The sequence below is a fragment of the Mytilus galloprovincialis genome, chromosome 4 (assembly GCF_965363235.1).
Source record: "Mytilus galloprovincialis chromosome 4, xbMytGall1.hap1.1, whole genome shotgun sequence".
NCBI lineage: Eukaryota > Metazoa > Mollusca > Bivalvia > Mytilida > Mytilidae > Mytilus > Mytilus galloprovincialis.
Genome location: NC_134841.1, coordinates 42,619,926 through 42,633,372, shown reverse-complemented (window position 1 = coordinate 42,633,372; position 13,447 = coordinate 42,619,926). Strand labels below are relative to the sequence as shown.

At 32.5% G+C, this 13,447-nt stretch overlaps 1 protein-coding gene across 1 annotated transcript in view; it reads right to left on the bottom strand.

Moving 5' to 3' along the window:
* LOC143070612 (fibrinogen-like protein 1) overlaps positions 1 to 13,447 on the bottom strand; it is a 355,424-nt gene that overhangs the window by 272,451 nt on the left and 69,526 nt on the right. The window lies entirely within an intron of this gene.

Sequence of the window (13,447 nt, the reverse complement as noted above, 5' to 3'; positions counted from 1 at the left end):
AATAGCTTTAGATTTTCAGTAAGAAATAAATTTAAAGATACCTTTGTGCCCTGTAACATAATTTTCAACTTCAAAAATTAAAAAACTAATGCTAAACAGCCTATACAAGTCCTTGTTCTATTAAAGTGTATCAATCCCAATCCCAATCAATTCTATACTCATATGTTAGTGAGGTCAAAGGGCCCCGTTGAAACCTGAGGTAGATGTGTTGAAATTCATTGTAGTTAACTAACAATATTTCAACGGGAACAGACCTCACCTTTCTTGGCTTCAGTGCATAGAGTATACATTAAACTATTTAACAAACATCGGTGTTTTTTTATGTATGATATTACAACATGTATAATTAAGATTTGGTGATCAGGAAGCTTGATAAATAGCAAGTACTCTTGACCTGAAATAAGACGAATGTGTTGTTTAAAATAAATAATGACAGTTAACTTCTGATTTAAAAATACGCTGTTTGTGTAAAAGAATTTCAAGGCCGACAACCCAATGTGAAAAACTGTATTTGATGTACATGTCGTGTTTGATTGGTCATTCATTCGTCTTAGTGCAATTCGGACAAAATGAGCCCCGAATGTAATTTTGAATAAAGACTTTTGCCTAATTGATGAACCAATCATTGTATTAAATGTGTTAAAGTTCTTTAATTTCCAAAGTAGAAAGTTATTCAAAGACGAATCTGACCTCTCTCAGTATTAAATAACTAATGTTTACAATAAAAGTGACATCACCTCCTCATTCTGCAATTCATAAACAAAAATCCCTACAGTTTGCCTAGACCCAAAGACCCAGGTGGGTAAAGTTATGAAACATTTTAAATTGAGGCCCAAAGTTGGGGTAGGGTGACCCTAGCAACTAGAGTGAAATTTAGAAAGACCCAAATTCAAAGAAAATGGGGGGGGGGTAAAAGTATTAAAAAATTGCCACCACCTCTTCTTATACACGAAATACAATAAACAGCGTTGGTATGGCAATACTATAATATTAGTATAGTTAATTTCATAAAGTTTGATACAAATATGTTTTCTCTAATCTACAATGAAATAATATCTGTACAAAACTTTATGTTAACATATGGTTATTTTTCTACAAGTGGGTCCGTTATACCCAACCCTGCTTTCCTGCAATTATTTAGTCTCCAAAGTTGTTTTTTTTTATCATTTCTTCTTCTTCTTCTTCCCACTACGAGTCGAACTCTGTAGTAAAGTGTAATTGACTCGGGCGCATCTCAAACAGACAGGAGGCCACTCTTCTGGCCAAAAGTAAAAGTCCAGGAAATAAACTGGACGGTGTTTACAATAAAATATGATATTAATTACATCTATGTACACTGGTTATCCTGCTGTCTATTTCAGATGTGGCTGGGTCCAGGGGATGGTATTCACTCTGGCCCTGAAGTCCTCTAGAGATCCAGACTCCACTACAAATTCGGGGAGTTTATTCCATTCTCTAGTTGTTCTTGGGAAGAATGAGTGGTAGTATACATCCCTCTTCACTCTAGTTTTTCTAAATTTATGGTTGCCCCTGGTCCTACTATCCCCTGTTGTGTAGTATTTGGCTGGATGAATGGCAATCATCGTGTTTTATTTTTAACAAACTGTCCTAGGTGGTCGTCAGTAGCGTACACAACAAAACAGAAATGCATTAAATTCTGTCCTGTGAAGTTGAATAGACTATGCACGGGAAATAGTGCAGCCACGCATATTAGAAGCATTTTATGCACACAAGCGCCTTGAAATGTCAGGCCGTGCATACATTCACATTGCACAAGGTATGTTCAATTTGCACCTTATGTATGTCAAATTGTCCTTGGTCTTATGAAAATATTACTAGAGATAAGACCGTGGTGTCTTGTGTATGTAATATATGGTCCATGGTCTTATGAAAATATTACTAGAGCTAAGACCATGGCGTCTTGTGTATGTCATATGGGGTCCCTGGTCTTATGAAATTATTACTAGAGATAAGACCGTGGTGTCTTGTGTATGTTATATAGGGTCCCTGGTCTTTGAAAATATTACTAAAGATAAGACCGTGGCGTCTTGTGTATGTCATATAGGGTCCCTGGTCTTATAAAAATATTACTAAAGATAAGATCGTGGTGTCTTGTGCATGTCATATAGGGTCCCTGGTCTTATGAAAAAATTACTAAAGATAAGACCATGGGGTCTTGTGTATGTCATATAGGGTCCCTGGTCTTATGAAAAAATTACTAAAGATAAGACCATGGGGTCTTGTGTATGTCATATAGGGTCCCTGGTCTTATAAAAATATTACTAAAGATAAGATCGTGGTGTCTTGTGCATGTCATATAGGGTCCCTGGTCTTATGAAAATATTACTAGAGATAACACCATGGTGTCTTGTGTATGTCATATAGGGTCCCTGGTCTTATGAAAAAATTACTAAAGATAAGACCATGGGGTCTTGTGCATGTCATATAGGGTCCCTGGTCTTATGAAAATATTACTAAAGACATGACCATGGTGTCTTGTGTATGTCATATAAGGTCCCTGGTCTTTGAAAATATTACTAAAGATAAGACCTTGGTGTCTTGTGTATGTCATATGGGGTCCCTGGTCTTATGAAAATATTACTAGAGATAAGACCGTGGTGTCTTGTGTATGTAATATAGGGTCCCTGGTCTTTGAAAATATTACTAGAGATACGACCTTGGTGTCTTGTGTATGTCATATGGGGTCCCTGGTCTTATGAAATTATTACTAGAGATAAGACCATGGGATCTTGTGTATGTTATATGGGGTCCCTGGTCTTTGAAAATATTACTAGAGATACGACATTGGTGTCTTGTGTATGTCATATGGGGTCCCTGGTCTTATGAAAATATTACTAGAGATAAGACCATGGGGTCTTGTGTATGTCATATTGGGTCCCTGGTCTTATGAAAATATTACTAGAGATAAGACCATGGTGTCTTGTGTATGCAAATTTCCAACATATATTATCAACTACTATTCTATATAAAGAAAGATAACTCCAATTGAAAATTAATTGCTATTGCACAATATTGTGCAATTAGATATTTCTTGCTATTGTGCAATACTGTGCAATTGAAAATTTCTTGCTATTGCACAATACTTGATATGGAATCCTGATTTGGACCAACTTGAAAACTGGGCCCATAATCAAAAATCAAAGTACATATTTAGATAAAGCATATCAAATAAGCCCAAGAATTTAATTTTTGTTAAAATCAAACTTAGTTTAATTTTGGACCCTTTGGACCTTAATGTTGACCAATTTGAAAACTGGACCAAAAATTAAGAATCTACATACACAGTTAGATTTGGCATATCAAAGAACCCATTGATTCAATTTTTGATGAAATCAAACAAAGTTTAATTTTGGACCCCTATTTGGAGCAACTTGAAAACTAGCCAATAATTAAAAATCTAAGTACATTTTTAAATTCAGCATATCAAAGAACCCCAAGGATTCAATTTTTGTTAAAATCAAACTAAGTTTAATTTTGGACCCTTTGGACCTTAATGTAGACCAATTTGAAAACGGGACCAAAAATTAAGAATCTACATACATAGTTAGATTCGGCATATCAAAGAACCCCAATTATTCAATTTTTGATGAAATCACACAAAGTTCAATTTTGGACCCTTTGGGCCCCTTATTCCTAAACTGTTAGGACCAAAACTCCCAAAATCAAACCCAACCTTCCTTTTATGGTCATAAACCTTGTGTTAAAATTTCATTGATTTCTATTTACTTATACTAAAGTTATTGTGCGAAAACCAAGAATAATGCTTATTTGGGTCCTTTTTTTGCCCTTAATTCCTAAACTATTGGAACCAAAACTCCCAAAATCAATCCCAACCTTCCTTTTGTGGTCATAAACCTTGTGTCAAAATTTCATAGATTTCTATTCACTTAAACTAAAGTTATAGTGCGAAAACCAAGAAAATGCTTATTTGGGCCCTTTTTGGCCCCTAATTCCTAAAATGTTGGGACCAAAACTCCCAAAATCAATCCCAACCTTCCTTTTGTGGTCATAAACCTTGTGTTAAAATTTCATTGATTTCTATTCACTTTTACTAAAGTTAGAGTGCGAAAACTAAAAGTATTCGGACGACGACGACGACGACGACGACGACGACGACGACGCCAACGTGATAGCAATTTACGACCAAAAAATTAAAATTTTTGCGGTCGTATAAAAATTTAATCATCCCTACCCCCAATTTGGATAGCCAGACGCCAATATTGACCATACCAATGTCAACCCTAGATCTTTTCACCCTAGGGACCAAACTGAGAATATTATCTGTCTATACAAGGTCAACTTCATCGTAAAGGCCTTGGATAAATTAACATGTGTTTTTCAACATAAAAAGGTGCTTAATTAAGCAGAAAAAATACGAGAAACCATCATTAAAACCTAAAACCAGATGCTCCGCAGGGCGTAGCTTTATACGACCGCAGAGGTTGAACCCTGAACGGTTAGGGCAAGTATGGACACAACATTCAAGCTGGATTCAGCTCTAAATTTGGATTGTGATTAAATAGTTGACACAGCATAGGTTTCTGACACAGAATGAATGTGTTCTAATGAACTTAAAATTTTTGTTTCTCTAAGAGCAATTCACTATGCTGTTGAATATTAATCCTCTCAAAAAAATGTTTGAAGAAATTTTCTTTTTTATTTATGAAATTTCAAATGAGAAAAATTGAACCCAATTTTTTTAATCACATCCCCCTTTCCCTTATTCCAAAACTAATCTCAATTAAAATTTCTAATGGAGTTTGCAACAATAACTACTCATTTAAATACATCATAAAATATTAAGATGTAAAAAAACTGCTTGTTATCACTGAATGGTAAAGATTATTTTAATTTATCAGTTGGTAGTAAAAAGTGAATATACATTGTATATTGTATATAACAAAGATTTAAGTTGATTCTGGACAAAGAAAGATAACTCCAATTAAAAAAAAATCTTGCTATTGCACAATATTTTGCAATTAGATATTTCTTGCTTACTATTCTGGACAAAGAAAGATAACTCTAATTAAAAAAAAATTTGCTATTTCACAATATTGTGCAATTAGATATTTCTTGCCATTGCGCAATACTGTGCAATTGAAAAGACTTGCTATTGCAATACTTAATATAATAATTTTAGATCCTGATTTGGACCAACTTGAAAACTGGGCCCATAATAAAAAATCTAAGTACATTTTTGGATTCAGCATATCAAAGAACTTCAAGATTTCAATTTTTGTTAAAATCAGACTAAGTTTAATTTTGGACCCTTTGGACTTTAGTGTAGACCAATTTGAAAACAGGACCAAAAATGAAGAATCTACATACACAGTTAGATTTGGTATATCAAAGAACCCCATTTATTCAATTTTTGATGAAATCAAACAAAGTTTAATTTTGGACCCTGATTTGGACCAACTTGAAAACTGGGCCAATAATCAAGAATCTAAGTACATTTTTAGATTCAGCATATCAAAGAACCTAACTGATTCATTTTTTGTCAAAATCAAACTAAGTTTAATTTTGGACCCTTTGGACCTTAATGTAGACCAATTTGAAAACGGGACCAAAAGTTAAGAATCTACATACACAGTCATGACAGTTAGATTCAGCATATCAAAGAACCCCAATTATTAAATTTTGAAGAAATCAAACAAAAGTTTAATTTTGGACCCTTTGGGCCCCTTATTATGTTGGGACCAAAACTCCCAAAATCAAACCCAACCTTTCTTTTATGGTCATAAACCTTGTGTTTAAATTTCATAGATTTCTATTTACTTATACTAACGTTATGGTGCGAAAACCAAGAAAAATGCTTATTTGGGTCCCTTTTTGGCCCCTAATTCCTAAACTGTTGGGACCTAAACTCCCAAAATCAATACCAACCTTCTTTTTGTAGTCATTAACATTGTGTTTAAATGTCATTGATTTCTATTTACTTAAACTAATGTTATTGTGCGAAAACCAAGAATAATGCTTATTTGGGCCCTTTTTTGGCCCCTAATTCCTAAACTGTTGAGACCAAAACTCCCTAAATCAATCCCAACCGTTCTTTTGTGGTCATAAACCTTGTGTCAAAATTTCATAGATTTCTATTAACTTAAACTAAAGTTATAGTGCGAAAACCAAGAAAATGCTTATTTGGGCCCTTTTTGGCCCCTAATTCCTAAAATGTTGGGACCAAAACTCCCAAAATCAATACCAACCTTCCTTTTGTGGTCATAAACCTTGTGTTAAAATTTCATAGATTTCCATTCACTTTTACTAAAGTTAGAGTGCGAAAACTAAAAGTATTCGGACGCCGGACGACGCCGACGCCAACGTGATAGCAATATACGACGAAAATTTTTTCAAAATTTGCGGTCGTATAAAAACCAACATAAAGGCAACTAACTTTTTAAAATGTTAGCAAACTTGATTAATAAATTGTGAAAAATTGTCTTTAAGGGGTCAATTGACAATTACAGTCATATTTGCTCTAAAGGAGTAGGTCCGGTAAGGGCCGATTTCGGCCCCCAATTTCAGTTTAATCTAACGAGATATTTAGGACACCTTTTAAACAGTTAAGTGTCTATTTCAATTGATTCGATTAGTTTATGTAAATGATTTTAACTGATTCAGTCATTAAAAACGCTCCGATTGAAGCTTAAATATGAAAAATCTATCAAATATTCCAAAAAACGTCACTTTTCAGATGGTTTGCATCCGTGTTCATCCTCAACCTTTATATATGTTATGTTTTATCATCAAATACAACTTACATTTCAATATTATGAATGAACACGAATGCGGCCACTTTCATTTAAGACGGAAACCGTCTAAAATTTAACTAAAATGCTATAATTGTGAAGATTTCAGTGATTAAGCATGACTTTATGATGCTAGTACACGATATATGTACATTGTATTGTCAAAAACAGCACATATTTATGTAGCAGAAGCATTCTACTTTCCAAAAAATAGCTAAAAGATTACATTTTCACAATTTTGCAAAACTGCTTAATTTTGGGGCCAAAAAGGGGTCTTACTGAACCTACTCCTTTGTGAGATATAGGCCTATATGTTCTATTTTTAGACATGGCAGCCATGTTTGTCAATGGGTAAAAATCTTGGATACAACTTATAGATACCCTAAGGAACATTTAAGTAAAGTTTGAAGTCTTTTGCCCAGCAGTTTTAGAGAAGATTTTTCAAATAGTTTACAACAATAGGCGACGATAGACACCAAGTGATGACATAAGCTCACATGCGGCCCTTCATCGTAGAAATTGCTATTTAAGGTGGTACCTAACACTACAGGGAGATAACTCTGTAAAATGAGCTAAACGTTTTAATTACGTTGTGTTTTTAAGGGAATATTAAGCTTCTCAATGATCAAAATTAGTGTTTGTCAAACTGCTATATAACCAGTGTAATTTTTCTGATAAATTGGTTGGTTCAAATTTTTTGAAATTTTAATATTTTGTCAAACGGTCAAAGTTAATACTTTGTCAAAATTTTATGAAAATTAAACGAGCCAAATTAATTTTCGTGAAGGTGTTGGGTACCACCTTAAAGGGGCACTAGCTGTCATATTCATAATCACCCATTTGACTCAAATTTTCATATTTGATGTATTACATGCTAACACGAATATCCAAATCACATTTAGCCTGAAATAATAGTGAACAATGCATGTACTTGATATTATGTATCAGAATTTCGAGTATACATATTTCAGTTTAAACAATAACTCATTAACTATCGAGATGACCTCCACTAATAAGTTAAATTGAAGATCACATGAAAAGGGATCCAATGAGGTCAATAATTGCTCATTTTAACAAAATTGAACCAAATTGGCTGCTAAAAGGAAATTTTTAATTCATTATAAAATTTCTCTTTTATTACTGATTGTGTCAAACAAAATCACATTCTGTTTTGTTTATGTCTCGTAACTTGTTCCCTTTTAAGATGTATTATACATATTGTAGCATACATTAACAGATACATGTATTTGACGTGAACAACAATGTTAATAATAAATCAATTGCCACATCTTTTATCTATGTGAAAATCGCCAAATATATAGTACTAAAATCTTCATCAACATTTTTAATTTGGTTGAATATCAGATGATATAATTATATAAGAAAATAAGAGTTTTTAGTGTTTTTAAAGGTATTTTATTCTGATGAAAGTTGAAAACTGGTCAAAATAAGACATGTTCATAATATATAGACCTGAATGAACAGAAATATAATATCATTTTAAAAAAACATAAAATTTGAGTGACAGGACATAGCCTTAAACAAACCAATATCTGACACATACTGAAAATACATAAAAAAAACCCAACAATTCCTAATATTTTTTCTAAAAAAGGCATGCGGCAGGTGGAAAATCATACATATTATATTAGAAACTACATAACCGGTTACCCTCTTTCATTTTTGTAAATAAAATAGTTTTGAATTTTTGTTATGTAACAAAAATGTTTGAGTGAGACCCTCCTACTCAATGGAATGATAACATCATTAAATTCGTTATTTTTATTGGATTTGCTTTGTCATTTAAGCTATATAAGAGCTGAAAATTGAATTTTATGTAAGTAAAGCAGTATTAATGTTGCATGTAATTTTAATATCAACAATGAAAATTTTGACTAAATGGTTACCATGGCAACACAACTTTCATTGTATTTTTTTATTAAAATATCACTTTTTTACATTGAAAAGTATATATTTTACTGACTAATTAGCCAAATGAATATCTTCCATTTCAATGTCTTTATTCAAATTTAAAATGTATGCAAGTTTTATATATATACAAGCAAATGGTTGCAAAGACAAACTAGAGGCTCTTAAGAGCCTGTGTCGCTCACCTTGGTCTATGTGCATATAAAACAAAGGACAGATAAAAATGTAGGTTCATGACAAAATTGTGTTTTGGTGATGGTGATGTTTGTAGATCTTACTTTACTGAACATTCTTGATACTTACTATTTTCTGTCTATAAAAAACTGGCCCTTTAGATGAAAATTCACGAACATTTACCAAATTAATGAAAATTGTTAAAAATTGCCTATGAAGGGCAATAACTCCTTAAGGGGTTAATTGACCATTTTGGTCATTTCGACTTATTTGTAGATCTGACTTTGCTGAACATTATTGCTGTTTACAGTTTATCTCTATTTATCTCTATCTATAATAATATTCAAGATAATAACCAACAAGAATGTGTCCATAGTACACAGATGCCCCACTCACACTATAATTTTCTATGTTTAATGGAATGTGAAATTAGGGTGAAAACTCTAATTTGGCATTTAAATTAGAAAGATCATATCATAGGGAACATGTATACTAAGTTTCAAGTTGATTGGACTTCAACTTCATCAAAAACTACCTTGACCAAAAACTTTAACCTGAAATTTGCACTATCATTTTCTATGTTCAGTGAACCGTGAAATTGGGATCAACACTATAATTTGGCGTTAAAATTAGAAAGATCATATCATAGGGAACATGTGTACTAAGTTTCATGTTTGTTGGACTTCAACTTCATCAAAAACTACCATGACTAAAAACTTTAACCTGAAGCAGGACAAACAGACGGAGGGACGAACAAACTAGCCCACAGACCAGAAAACATAATGCCCCTCTTCTATCGTAGGTGGGGCATAAAAACGACAAAATTTCCTTAAAATTACCAATTCAGGGGCCACCAACTGGTTGTCTGATTCATCTGAAAATTTCAGGGCAGATAGATATTGACATAGTAGACAAACTAACCCCTTGTTAGAATTGCTCTAAATGCTTTGGTTTCAGAGTTATAAGCCAAAAACTACATTTAATCCCTATGTTCTTTTTTTAGCCATGGCTGGCATCTTGGTTGGCCAAGTTTGGTTAAATTTGACCCAGTAGTTTCAGAGAAGATTTTTGTAAAAGTTCATGATGATGACGGACAACGGACACCAAGTGGTGAGAAAAGCTCACTTGGCCCTTTAGGCCAGGTGAGCTAAAAAATAAAAACCTGACCAGAACTTAGAAGTATAACCCTGCCCCATGCACAATTCAAGTTTTGTTTTTAAAACCTGAAAAATATTTTGACCAAAAAATAAGATAGGTGACAATGGTATTATAGTGTTAGGGTTAAGAATCTGAGAAAGTTTAATAAAAGTTAAATAAGTACATCAGGAAAAGTTGTTGAAACAAAATGGGTGCCACCATTTAAGGCAAAGTTCATAATAAAAAAAATTAAAAAAATGTTTACCTAAAAAATAAAATAGGAGGTTCACATTTGCATTATATGTGAAAGAATCTGAGAGAGTTTAATAAAATGAATTTGATAATGTAAAATTATAGATACAAAATGGCCTCCCACCTCCTTCCCCTATTATAAGGTAATTGCTAAATTTAAGAAAAGTGTTGTTATTACAAAAACTGACTAGACGCAAAACAAATCTCTGATTTTCAATAAAACTTTTCCCTATAACTTTGATAGAAATAATGGATTTGAAGTAAGAAGTAATTATTACTTACTTGAAGAAGTGAAGAAAAAAATACACATATAAATTAATTTGTAGGATACTTATACAAGTGCATTTTATTTACTTGTATAGGTAAAAAAAACATATTGACTTAGTTGTTGTGTCCCTTAGACATTCAGAATTTTTCACTTGTTTTAAGTAAAAAAGACATCCTATTGTCTTTTCTTGAATTCTTAGAATTTCTTTGGTCTAATAGAATTTTAAATTGTCTGCCCTTTGCAGATGTCTTTACTTATCATTTAAGTGTAATTTCATGGACAATAAAAATCCCATTTGTCTGTTATCTTCAGAACACTGCTTATTTACAAGCCCCCAAGGAGCAATTTTTGAAGGCCTTGCACAAATACTTAAGATCTTTGCCCAATCAGTTTCTTTGTTGAATTAATGACATGAAACATTGAACTCTAATAACAAATTATGAGCTACATGTAACCTAGGAAAAATCATTTAACATGTTCAAGGCATCATTTTATATCTCAAAACTTGAGAATTTTTGTGGAAATTGTAAGAAAAATTAACCTAAACAAGTGATTTTTTAGAAAATTAAGGGGAGATTATTCAAACATTATAATTTACTTATATGTGTACATTTTTTTTTAAAGTAAATTAAAATTACTTGTACAAGTAGTACCCCTGACTGACTTTAGAAGAGAAAATATATATGTGATAAACTTATTGAAGATAGATCTCGTTTTTCACAGAATTAAAAAAAATATGATTTCATGATTTAAATGGAAATTTTCCAGTATCTTTTGAAAGTAAATGTTTAGTGTTTTTTCATTACCATGTATAACAGGAAAAAGATTCCTTCAAGCATTATCATAGACAACAATGGGGAAAAGTGATTATTTTTTTTAAAAGAATGAAAATTTCAACGAAAAATGTTTTTGTTAGTCATGTTAGTTGTAAGTTGGAAAAATAATAATTAAAAGTGTAAAAAATGTATTGCTTTGGGGAAAGAGGCGGTGAAAAAGAAAATTGGCCAAAGGGGAACCCTGATAAGGGCATACATTTGTTATAGATTGCTTTTTTTTAGAATCACATAAGACTGTCAAGTCTTTCACTTTGATCTAAAGGAGTAGGTCCGGTAAGGACCGATTTTGGCCTCAAATTTCAGTTTCATCTGACGAAAGATTTTGACCACTTTTTAAACACTTAAGTGTCTATTTCATATGATGCAATTAATTTATGTGAAAGATTTCAACTTATTTAGTCATTAAAAACGATCCGATTAAGGCTCAAATATGAGAAATCTACCAAATATGCGAAAAAATGTCACTTTTCAGATGGTTTTTGTCAAAAACGAAAGTGGCCGCATCCGTGTTCATCCTCAATCTTTATATATGTTATGTATTATCATAAAATACAACTTCCATTTCAATATTTTGGATGAACACGAATGCGGCCCCTTTCGTTTTACACGGAAACCGTCTAAAATTTAACTAAAATGCTGGAATTGTGAAGATTTCAGTAATTTAGCATGAATTAATGGTGCTAGTTCTCAATATATGTGCATTGTATTGTCAAAAAGAGCCCATATTTATGTAACAGAACCTTTCTACTATCCAATAAATGACTAAAAGTTTACATTTTAACAATTTTGTAAAACTGCTATATTTTGGGGCCAAAAAGGGGTCTTACTGGACCTACTCCTTTGTCAGTACAGCTACAAGATCCTCATCCTGCATGTCTTGTCCTACGATATGTTCTTTCCTACTGCCCAGGCTAGAAAAGTATAATGCAATTTGTGACATTGCAGGGCAGTCTTGAAAAGTGAACAATTTATTTCAAACTTTGTCCTTCAAATTTCTCATTTCTGTCTTAATTTCTTTAGGGATTGCCTTTCTCCAACTAGCTTCTCCTGCATTGTTCTTCATCTGAAGGTACTCTTTGACATGTTTTGGGAACCAAGGCGGAGATCTAACAGATTTCAAACCCCATCTTTGCTGAATTGAACAAACACTTTCTGATGGATCAGAGGCATTGATTTTTTAGGCACTGTTTTTTTCCTTGATAACTAATTCATTGCAGCATTTTGCCCATTGTCTTCTAACCTGGTCATATGTACCTTCATTCAGTTTTTCTAATTCATGATGACCAATAATCATGTGATTTTCAAGGTCCCTGTATGAATTAAAGTGCTGAGACAGCCATTTACAAAACATGAAAACTGAGCAGGAGCTTGTTCTTCATTTGAGTTTTCTTTAAAGTTGGTGGCTCCTTGTGTGATTGATAGAAGTGAAAATTGATTTACAAATCCTGTGTCATACTGCTTTTTCCTATGGGCCAAAGGCAAGCATATTTTAGTGGGTAAAAATAAACTCATTTCCAATACCACAGGCCTGTTTCACAGTCATTCCATTTGCGTTAAAATAGATGTCGTTGAAACTGGTTACCTTTTTCCTTTTTTTGGCTAAGTAGGATTTGTTTGGATGTGCCAATATGTGCTACTGCAACATGACTACCAGCAGCACCTGAAAAATAAAAATATACTACTATTAACAAAACAGAGATCAATTAAAATCAATTAAAACTCAAATCAATCAGATATCGTATACTGTCAGCCTTTATAGAATAATATTTGAATAACTACACAGGATGCAACATGTTGATCATAGTCATAGAAGGTGTGTATCTATATGAAGTATATATTTCTCTTAATGTAAAGGCCTCTGTTCATCACTATGATTTTTTTTACAGAGAGAACACAAATGTAAACAAATGACACCATAATGTATAATCTCTGAAGTAATGAAGTAGTAAATTAACTAAAAATACTTCCAACTTTTGATGGTCAAATATAAAATTTAACTGGTTCCTTAGAGTCAGATATTAAGATAGATTTGTGTTCTATGTGTTATATCACTTTGCAAAAACCAAAAACATTACATTATC